This window comes from Ursus arctos, unplaced genomic scaffold, assembly GCF_023065955.2.
Source record: "Ursus arctos isolate Adak ecotype North America unplaced genomic scaffold, UrsArc2.0 scaffold_8, whole genome shotgun sequence".
Classification (NCBI taxonomy): Eukaryota; Metazoa; Chordata; class Mammalia; order Carnivora; family Ursidae; genus Ursus; species Ursus arctos.
In genome coordinates, this window is record NW_026623100.1 from 72,366,430 (window position 1) to 72,377,249 (window position 10,820).

The 10,820-nt window shown below is 50.3% G+C and overlaps 1 protein-coding gene across 4 annotated transcripts in view; it reads right to left on the reverse strand.

The window, feature by feature from the left end:
* KCNS3 (potassium voltage-gated channel modifier subfamily S member 3) overlaps positions 1-9,233 on the reverse strand; it is a 235,028-nt gene extending 225,795 nt beyond the window's left edge. For 2 of the 4 annotated variants that reach the window (XR_008958182.1, XR_008958183.1), the window contains exon 1: positions 8,303-8,445. The gene's annotated coding sequence lies outside the window, so the exon portion shown is untranslated. Of the gene's footprint in view, positions 1-8,302; positions 8,460-9,075 lie in introns of those variants that run through there. The other 2 variants (XM_048222636.2, XM_026519250.4) reach the window with 2 other exon arrangements.
* Positions 9,234-10,820: the final 1,587 nt, after the last annotated feature.

Sequence of the window (10,820 nt, forward strand, 5' to 3'; positions counted from 1 at the left end):
CATTTTAAGAGATATAATAAAATAAATATGATCGTTCATACAGCATCTAATCCATTATTTGGAAGGTCGGAAAAAAATGGTTTTATGCTTCACAAACATCCAAATCCAGCTCCTAGACGCCACCCTGGGAGGACTTTTTTTTTTTTAACACTTTCCCCAGAACTATCTGCTGTGACTAATTCCATACTTCATCAACATGAAAAAAAAAATTATAAAATAATGAGATTCCCCAGACAACGCAAGCCAAAAAGCTTTCAATTTGACTTATTAACATTAAATCTCACACCTCGCTTTTTTCCAACTCATTTCCTAAATGCACCCTCCTCTCAGAGTTTCCCAGCTTTCCACGTGAGGAAGAAGGAGGTGGGATAGTGCTGGAGGGAGGACAAGGAGATTCTCTGAAGAGCGAGGTATCCTCCGGAGAGTGAAGTCCAGGACCAAGCCCCAGGAGAGAGCTTTGGGCACCACCTCGGGTCGGACTCCACAGTAAACAGGAATGCACACTTGAAAAAGCGAACTCTCTACCCTGGAGGAAAGCATGGCTTTCTTTACCTGATTTTCACACTCAAAATTTTCCATGTCTTGCATTTCCTACTCGTTAGTGTAGCAAGGGAAATTCAAAATAGTTACACACTAGACCAACCTGGTAGCTTCTGAAAAAGTTAACAATAAAATGGTGCAAACAGAATTTTTTTGTTGTTTGTTATACAAACTCAATAATTTTTAAGCGTGGAAAGAATCTGAGACCCAAACAAAGGAATCTCAATTTCTCTTTTTTCCCCAATTTTCTTATTGTGATAAAATACACGTGACATAAAATTGACCATCTTAACCATTTTTAAGGGTGTGGTTCAGTGGTATTAAATGCATTCCTAATATGCAACCATCAGTACCATCTAACTGCCAAGCACTTTGCCTCTTGCCAAACCGACATTCCATATGAATTGGTACTTCTTTGTGGTTTGTCTACTTTGTAATCGGCGAAGCAGCCCACACCACCTCTGTCCCCTGGACGGTGTGTGTCTGTGTGTGCGGCATGTCGAGCAGGGCCCTGCTTCTAGCAGAGAGAACTCCACCTCCCTTCAACACCACACAATCCTGGAGTTCCACGAAGAACCATCTAGCTTCCCACTCCTTTGACTTAACCTCTGCATTTGCGCACATTCTGAAACCTAACCCCAGTGCCTAAGAATGCTACTGTCGGATTTATTTCTGAGCTGCGGACACTAACTTACAAATGAAGGGTTGTAAAACGAGGCTTGCTTGTGTGCTTTTAAATGATGTGGCTGACAGGAGTGACTGGTCGAAAACAGCCAAAAGCAAACCCATTAGAGTTTGGGGCCACATTACACGACTGCATCCTGTCCTTTTGCTTCAAAGCCTCATAGAAAGGACACCAGATGAGAATGCAAAACGCACCGCAGTGTCCACATTTTAAATCTGGGGGGCGATGGGAGAAAACTCGGCGTGCATCACCGCAAAGATGCACCACAGCGACATCTGCTTTCAAATTAGGTCAAGAAGTCTGGGGAAACCACATAAAAGGTGAAGTTCTCAGGCACCATATGAACGTCCATAAGATTCCTGTTTTTGCATATCCAGGGAGCTTACCCTGCAGATTTGTGATTAAGGAGATAAGAAGAGATGGGGACATCGATGCCCTTTTACTCTTTGACAAAGATGATAGATAGAGGGGCACCTGATGTCAGCAGCCTATGACCGTACCACACTTAGAAAACCAGGATCTTAAAAACCCACGAGACAAACCCTGCCCAGAAGGTATGATATACTGACCTCAAAGACAAGAGTGCTGACCTAACTTTTTGCCAGAACCCAGGCACCTCCTCTCAATCCAAACCTACCAACCACAGTCTTCAGCTGCCAAGTCCTCCCACCCCTCGGGCCAATGAAATTCTTTACCTTAAATAAATCCCAGGAAATGCTCTTAGGTTCACCTTGGCCTGTCAGTCAGGGCTTAAGAGAGCCAGACCAGTACATAAAAGAAAGTTTAAAAAACTGTGGGCATAGTCAAGCCCCACATTTTAGTCTGCTGTGATTCTTTCATCTCACCACAATAGTTATTCGCCAGGATAGAAGTCCGCATTCCTGAGAGAAGTTATCAGGAAACAGCAGATGTCTTAACTGACCTTTGGGGTAGCTTTCAGTTGTGTGGTCTTATCTACGCTCTCATTCCACACAGCTACAAAGGGATCCCTTTTTCTTTCTTTTTTTAAAGATTTTACTCATTTATTTGAGAAAGAGATAGCGACAGAGATAGCGAGAGAACACAGCCCAAGCGGGGAGAAGAGGGAGAAGCAGGCTCTCCGCTGAGCAGGGAGCCCCATGCGGAATTTGATCCCCGGACCCTGAGATCATGACCTGAACCGAAGGCAGACGCTTAACCGACCGAGCTACCCAGGCACCCCTGGTCCCTTTTTCAAGGCCCCATCAGGCTATCTGTGATGTTTATTATCGACCTTAGGCCGTCATATTCTGCTAAACGTGGGTCCCCAGATGACAGACCAGAGGTAACTCTCTTGCATCTTTTTATAAGATATCCATGGATAAAGAAGAAGAGTCTCATGGGATGAAGAAGAGCAGGTAAGGAAGGATTCCACCGAGACACAGAAAGTTGGCTTAGCCATGCCTGGGGCTCTCCACCAGCCCTCCCCCCACATAGCTCAGCGGGGCTCGGCATCTCCTCACCACCAGGCTTATCACGGCTGTCTCTCCATTTAAGGCAATTCCCAAGCAGTGTATTGGTAATCATCAAAGAGCAAATGCTTAGAATCTCACCACAAATGTTCCACATACCCACTCATAGTTCCCCTAGCTCAATTTATAAAGACGATCCAAATTAACACATGTGAATGATCCTCGTGGAGAAAAATATTCAGAGACAGATTACCTATTTTTTTTAATCATACAATCAACAGGCTGCGAGGAAAATAAAAACAAAAACAGAGAAGGTCAAGAGATAAACTCAAATTTCCCCAGCAATTAGAGACAAAACCAGAGCTAGGATTCAAATGTCTTACCTTCTAGAAGCACTAGGGCCATATGACTCCAAGCACAGAGATGTGGACATGGTGATTCACTGAGGAGCTGGGCTCAGCTCCCTAGCCTCAGCTCTATGTGGCTTTCACATAGACGGGCATATCCACACACCCTCTCTGATCCCTTTCAGAGCCAACTGTACAAGTGCCTCCTCTATTTCCTCAGCTCCCGTTGGTTTCCACTCAGTCTGATCTGGTCCCAACTCTTTAACCCTCCAGTTAAGCAGGCTCCCAGCTGCCACGGCTGAGCCTCTCTGGTCTATTCTTCACTGTCTTCATGGGCCATCTTGCAGAAATGTAAACTGGCTCCTGATACTACCCCCCCCCCCCTTACAAACCCACGAGCTCCTTCCGGGATAAACTCTAAGGTCCCTAAGCTGGTGTAAAGGCTGCAGCATGATCTGCCCTTGCCCTCCTTTCTGGCCCCCTCCCCGCCACCCCACCCCCTCTCCGCCCCAGCTCTCTGGAAGTTCCTCCTAGGCTCAGTGTGCATCCTTTCCTTCAAATGCTCACACTCCTTCTGCATCCTGGGATTCTCTTTCTCCCACTTTTCACCTGATGAACTCCTGTGCGCCCCTCAGAATGAAAAGTCCCTTTCTCAGAAAGGTCTTCCTGGCTCCCCCATCTAACCTAGTGCCCTCCCCACCCCTGCTCCTCTCCCCCAGGAAGTTCTTTAGAGCAGCTGGCACTACTTAAATGTTTGCATTTCTTTGTTTAATGTCTGCCTCCCCATCCACCGCCCACCCCCTCCATGCCTGTTTCCTTTACCACAGAATACCCAGCACCTAACAGTACGTATCGCCGGGTAAGTACTCCAAACCTTGTGGAATGAATGCTTGTACATATTTATATATGTAGAGAGGATATATATGACCACATAAGTTAATCATTAAGTCAACACTGATAAGCATCTGCTAGCTGCTCAGTTGAGCTCAGTTGATCTGCTCAGGCTGATGAGCAGAAGGCTTTCATTCACGGGGGACCTCAACAAGCACACTGAAGCCAGCTGCTGTCAACATTTACTGCTTATCTGGAACGTTATTAGCTAGAAGCAGATGTTAGGCCTTGATCATTCAACACTTGCGCAATTAAAGATAATTTTAAAGGGTATCTACTCCAAGCAAACCGTGGTACAAGGTTCTGCAGGATTCCAAAGAGAGCAAGACCCCCTTGCCCACGAAGAAATGATAGAAAGAAAAATGATAAAGGAAGACAGGGAGGGAAATTCTTCTAAATCAGGTTCTACGTTTGACTGCACATTCTCAGCACTGTTACCGAATTCATCGTAATTGAGATTTCTTTCCATGTTTCACATGTCAGACTCCTGAATGCAAAAATAAAACAACAGCAACAAATACTTTCCCCTCCTCCCCTGCTCCTCCTGACTAGCCAAGAGCAGTGACCAAAAGCCAACTTCGGGATGAAATTCAAACTCTGTCACTTCCAAGGACCTTCCGCATGTACTACATTCCTTATGAGGCAGACTGATGATGGCTTTGGAGTCAGAAGACCCCATGCTCCGGCCATGTCCACGTGGTTCACTTTGCCTTGTTTCCTTCATCTGTAATATGGGTTTCCAAACTCCCACCCCATCCACTGCATATCATACTCTGTTACTAGAACTGAAATGAGGTAACCCTGTGAAAGTTTCTGCAAATTGTAGCAGGCTATACAAATGTGACAGTTTGTGACTTTTATCAGGACTCAAATACTTAGCATCTTGTATTGACCTGTCTAGAGCTTGTTAATCTTGAGTCTCCAGGTCCGCTCTATGTTGGGGCTCAGAGAACACACGTCTTACAGTCTGCCTGCCCTGGATGCCTACTGGGCACATGGCACCCACATAATAAATTCTTGTAAGCTGGTTACTTGCTGGCGCTTTTGATGGATTTGACTCAGAGCACAAAGTGTTCTCTGATTTTTCTGGATTTCTCATTGAAAATAAGCACTTTCTCTGGAGAAAGCCATAATGTTTACCTAGCCCATGATCTTTATGGTCTGTTTTCCTTTTTCCCAATTACATTGGAAAGAAGACATTTTTGGCAAATGCAAAAAGAATACTTTTTCAGTGCAGTTTTCAAGGTTCCTTCTAAGGATGAGACAGAGGCCAAAAAGCCACGTGGTCATGGCAAGCCACCGCTACTACTCACTACTCCACAAACCAGCCTGTGTCCTACTAAGCGTAGGTTAGTGTTGGGGCTGTAGGGATAACCAAGGAGAGCAGAATCCCACAGTGGCTCTGCAGCCAGATGCCAGGGACCGAATCCTGGCTTCATGTAGTCCTACTTGTGTGATTTTGCATAAGTCACCCAGTTTTTCTCTTTTTCCTCATCTAAAATTGGGTAATGATTGCTGCACTTATCCTGGTGAGCACTGTGTAATGTATGGAATTGTCAAATCACTATGTCGTATATTTTGAAACTCATATAATATTGTATGTCTTATCATACTTCAATAAAAATGAATAAATAAATACATAAATAAATAAAAATTTAAAAAATAAAATAAGGTAGTATAACAGACCCCACCTCCAAAGGTCGTCACCAGGATGAAATGAGTCAATACATCCAGAGCTTTTAGCACAGTGCCTAGTAAAGAGTAACAACAAATCTAGAGACATCTAGATCCTTGTAGCTGAACAGACTGCGACTCAGAGAAGCAAAGTGACTTAAGTCAAGGAGCCATAAAGAGATTGAAATCAGGGCTGGAACCCAGGTCCTTGTGGGTATTTCACACAAAGGGCATTCCAGAGAATCCACCTTCCTGAAACCTGATAAGCTGGGGTAGTAAAGACACGCCTTCCACTCTGCCTCCAGGTACCCTGCATAGCCACCCTTGTCTGCCCATGGGACCCCCAAGCCCTGCCCCACCCTTTTGATCTCCCATGGGACTCAGAATATACCTACAGGGGTTCCATCTACTGCTGCCTCCCCCAGAAACACTGTGATGAAGAAGGAAAGCCTCACTCCCTCATGGGTGGTTCTGAAGATTAAATGAGATAATGCCTGGAAAAGTGCCGAGCAGAGTAGCTGGCACATGGTATGCAGCCAGTAAATGTTCTCTATTAAAAAAAAAAAAAAAGGAGGAGGAAAGCCCTGTGGTGCCTGCTCTCTCAAAGCTGCACACATTCCAACCCCAAATGCCAGACATAGGGCAGATTGAGATCTCGCTTGGGTAGAACAGAGGGACACAGAGTCCGCGAACGATTACTGTGAAAGGCGAAATTCACTTAAGACAGGAGGTGTCTGGAGTCCCCACTCTTCCCCATCTTTCTTAAAAATAATAATAACAATAATAATAAGGAAGAAGGAAAAATACTTAGCTGGTGCTTTGCTGGCAAACCCAAGCACCCGAGCATTGGATTTTTAATATTCTAATATTTCTAAACGAAGCAAAGACTGCTCACACCCCCCTATTTGCTTTTATACACTTGACCAGCAAAAGCTTGGCTTTGCTGCATTGATGAATGGGCTTGTTCGGGCTGATTTTCCAAGTAAAAATGGCTCAGACACAAGACTGAATTAAACAGATCCCACAAATCTCCTTAGAATATTCACGACGTGATTTGGACTCAGAGTTCTTAAGCACTTCGGCATCACCTTCTCCTCCCTACCCCAATACTGACAATCCCTAGTTGTGAAAAGACAAATTTAATATTAGAACACAAGGAAGGAATCTGGAGAAAAAAGGAAAAAGAAGGACCGGATTAGACCGGGAGCAGGAACTTCATTTCGGACTGTGTATCCCCAGAGCAGAGCCCGGGGCCCAGCCCCGGGGGAGCCGGTCGTAAACGCAAACTGATTGAATCAATGTCCCCCCGGAGTTTACAACTCAGGTGAGGAGTAAAACCGAAATATTACACCAAGTTCAACCACAAAATCAACTCCACCCTCTTTCAGCCTTAACTGTGTGGGGGCAGGTGCTCAGGAAAATGCTTGCTTCCTGTTTACCTGGGCAGGTATTTGCAAGTAGTCTAAAAAGGGGGGCAATGTATACAGTTCTAAGCAAATGGTTATGCAAATCACTTAAACAAATACATGGAAAAGGGAGGGGAAGGTTTCTGATCCTGTTTTCTTCACCTGCCCCACTCTTCAGAGAATAAGATGAAGTAAAAAAAAAAATTCAAGAGCGGGACGAACCGCAAGTCCGCTCTCATCAAGAGCAGGCACAACCCGCTCCACCCGCTCACTCTCGAGCATCAAACCAGAGCCCCCGGCTTATTCCGGTGAGTGGAGGGGATTCTTTGCTGCCCTCCACCCCTGCCGCGGGCTGCCCGAGTTCGACTACCGGCTCAGTCTCCCTAGCCGAGATGTGAGCGACACACCAAGGACGGCAAAGGTGCTCCTTTCCCCAAAGAGACGGGAGAGACAGAGCGGGGAAGGAGGGGTGGGGGGGAGACGGAGCCCTGCAATGCGAAAGGCGCCCAGCCCGGCTTGCCGCGGCCCCTGCCGGAAGGTCTGGTTCGCTCGCCAGCCCATTCACCTCAGGAGGTCCGGCAGCCACCCAGAGGGGCGCGGGAAAGGGAAGTTCCCGACCCCACACCACAGATGCAAACGTGGGGAGTCGGCGGGCGACTCCCCGGCGGCCCTGCAAGCCCCAAGCCGCTCGCACCCAGAGCGCGCCGGCAGTCCGTGGGCGCCGCGCTGCACCAGCACCCGGGCCCTGGGTGCGCTCTGCCCTGCGACGGTCGCGGGGCGCCCGGCACCGCTGTAGGGCAAAGGGGAGGGGAGGAATGACAGGGAAGAAGGCGGAGCAGGCGGCCCGGGAAGCACTTACATTCGCCAGGAAAGCGCCTCCTCTCGAGGAAGAGAAGGAAAGGCTTCCCGGCTAAGGAAACGCCCCAGGGATGCCCTACGCGAAGTGCCGCCTCTCCCCGGCTCCCCGATTCTCCCGCCTCCAGTCCGTCCTCCACCCCGCAGCTACCCGCCCCACGCCCAACAGCGGATCCTAGATACCCTCCCTGCGGCCTTCCGAGGGGCCCAGCCACCGTGTCGCCGCCCGCGGCTCGCGCAACAGGCGGATCTTTAGGACTCCAGCGACGGCGGGCTCAGGGAACCGGAGGCTGAGGGGCGCCGCGAGACAGGCGCCCAGCAGAATTCAAAGTCCCCTGCGGGCCTAGACCTGCGCGGCCGTGCACTCGTGACCCGAGCCACGGGGCCGCAGGGGCAGCAAAAGGTGGCGAAAGTTGTAGGGTCGGACGGAGAAGTCGCCGGAGTGCGCGCGGAGGAGGGGACACGGGCAGGTACCTGCCGGAGTCCCGGCGCCTCAGGCTCGCTCCGCTTGGCTACGCCTCCCGCCTGCGCTGCAGGGATCAGGCCTCTCCGCGCGGCCCCGCGCCCGCCGCGGCGGCGGCGAGGAGAGCCGGGTGGCCCGCCTGGGTCGGTCCGTCGGTCCCGCCCGGCCGGAGCGCAGCGCCTGGGAGCCGCGAATAGGGCGGGGCGGCGCGGGACGGGGCGGGGCCGGCCGCTGGGCCTCCGCCCCATTGGTCCCGCTTCGCCAGCCGCCTAGCTTCGGGCCCTCCGCCTGCGCTCCTCAGGCCGAGCGCCAGGCGCTCCAACGAGTGCGGTTGCAGGTTGCGGGGCTCCGGCGGTGCGACCGGCCAACGCACGGAAGGACAGACTGCCTGCCGGACGGGGCGCGCACCCCCGCCCAGACCCGAGTGCAGAGTCACCCCCGGAGCCGCGTGCCCTGACCCGGGGGGAGCAGGAGCGCGCCCGGTGCCTCCCACCTGCGCGCCCTCCGGGCTGGAGTCCGGGCTGGAGCCCGCGACTCCGCGGGACACAGTTCACCTCCGCCGCGACCCCGCGGCCCCGGCAAGCGCCTCTCGAAAGTCGCGGCCCAGGCGACACTCCGCAAATTTGCCGGGATTCTCTTAGGAAGTATCGAGGCCCCAACTTGTTTTAAAACAAAGTGCGAAGGAGAAAACAGCCCCGGTCTTGCTTGTTTACCACCAGCCCCGCTGCCCGAATGCTGCATTTGCAGAGCAAGATTGTTTCACAGGCTCCATTCCTCGACTTACCTATCAAGTCGCATGCACTGATAGGAAGGGGGACGAGTCGGGTCTCCTTCCCGAAGGATGGAAGCGGAGGTCAGAGGGAGATGCCTTCAGCCCGAGGTTGAGAAACCGAGGCCTCAGCGAGGGCGGCGTGTGGTCCGGAAGGCATGGTCGGCCCCTCTGCAGTGAGCAAGAACTCAGTGAACCGCCCGGAGGAGAAATGGGACGCTCGGGGACCCACCCCCGCGCTCCCCCTCCCGCCCCCAAACTGCAGATTTTTAAGTTGTGCAGACTTGCAATAATTCCTCAGAGCCAGCTGCTCCAAGCTGTAGGCGCCCGGTGTTCCCGCCCCCACATCACGCAATGGGACTACAGCCCCCAACCCGGCACCTGCTGACCACTGGCCTCAGACAAGCACCTAGCAAGACCACACAGAGTTAAGTTCCAGGTCCTGAGCCGGCACGTGGGAGGGGACAGGGGCAAAGAGATGCACGGAAAAGGTGAAAGACACTTTTTGTGACCTCATCCTAGTACCCGGTGGTGTCTGGATTTTCTCACTGTTTTTGTTTGATCAAAACTCTCAGTAGGAATCAGAGAAAGGGGAGCAATGTTTACAATATCTGGTAGGCTTCTAAAAGGAGGTGAAACCTGCACCTTACAGAGAGGTTTGGCTGGAGGAGAGAATAGTAGCAAGCAGGAATGGCAGAGGAGAAGCAAAAACCCAACACAGTCTTCCCTCACACACCAGCATTTTCATTTGGCTCATGGAAGGCAAGGTGGGGAGGCAGACGGCTGGGGAACAGGTGTTTGGGGACCCTCTGTCCCTAATCCCATTGTTCTTTGGCTCCCCCAAGCTTGTCCCCTCTCTTATGGAAGAGGATCCAAAGCATTTGTCTACACTGCCGTTTGCAAGCCTCTAAAGAAGGTAATTTGCATATACGATCATCTTTAGTGTAAGATCTAAGATTATTCTAAAAATATGTTTATATTTTATCAACACCTGAGAAGAATGCTTCTGAGTCTCTCCCAGCAGTTAGCTATTTGTCATTTTAAATCAGTAAGTTATCCGAAAAGTCCAGCATTGTTTACTTGAGAATGAGAGTTGTTCGGAATCTCCACGCACTGCAGAGGGCATCTGCAGTGCAGAAGAGCCAGGGAGCCAGGGCCTTCTCAGGTCTGGATGACACCTACGAACTGGAAGGGGGCACCCACAGTGGAGGTCAGAAAGGACCCCCACCAGTGGCATCTGTGAAAGCGGGGGACAGAAAGGACAGGCCTCCGCTGTGCGCATACAGGGGCAGGGTATAGAAGGGACACAGGCTTAAGAGACAGACTGGAGTTCTTTCCCATCATGCTGTACCCAGGGGGAGCCTTGTGAGCAAGTCACTTAGTGGTTCAACATGGTGTTTCTTCTTCTGTAAGAAAAGTTCCTCCCTTACAGGGTGATCATGTGAAGCAAATGGAATAATACGCAGGAAAGCACTGTATGGGTCATAAAATGAATGTCTGTTCCCCAAAAGTTAACCCCTGACAGTTTACCAAGGTTGAGCCAGGCAAAGTGGTAAATGCATTCATACACACACACACACACACACACACACACATACACGGTCATGTTCTCACCTCCTGTGTCTACGGCCTCTTCCTCTGACCTCAGTCTTCATTGCCACAGTGGCTGCTCTGATCCATTTAACTGCCTCTTCCCACCCCAGCAAAATGTCTTTATGCCACATGATATGGCCCATCCCCTTTTCACTAACCATGTGCGT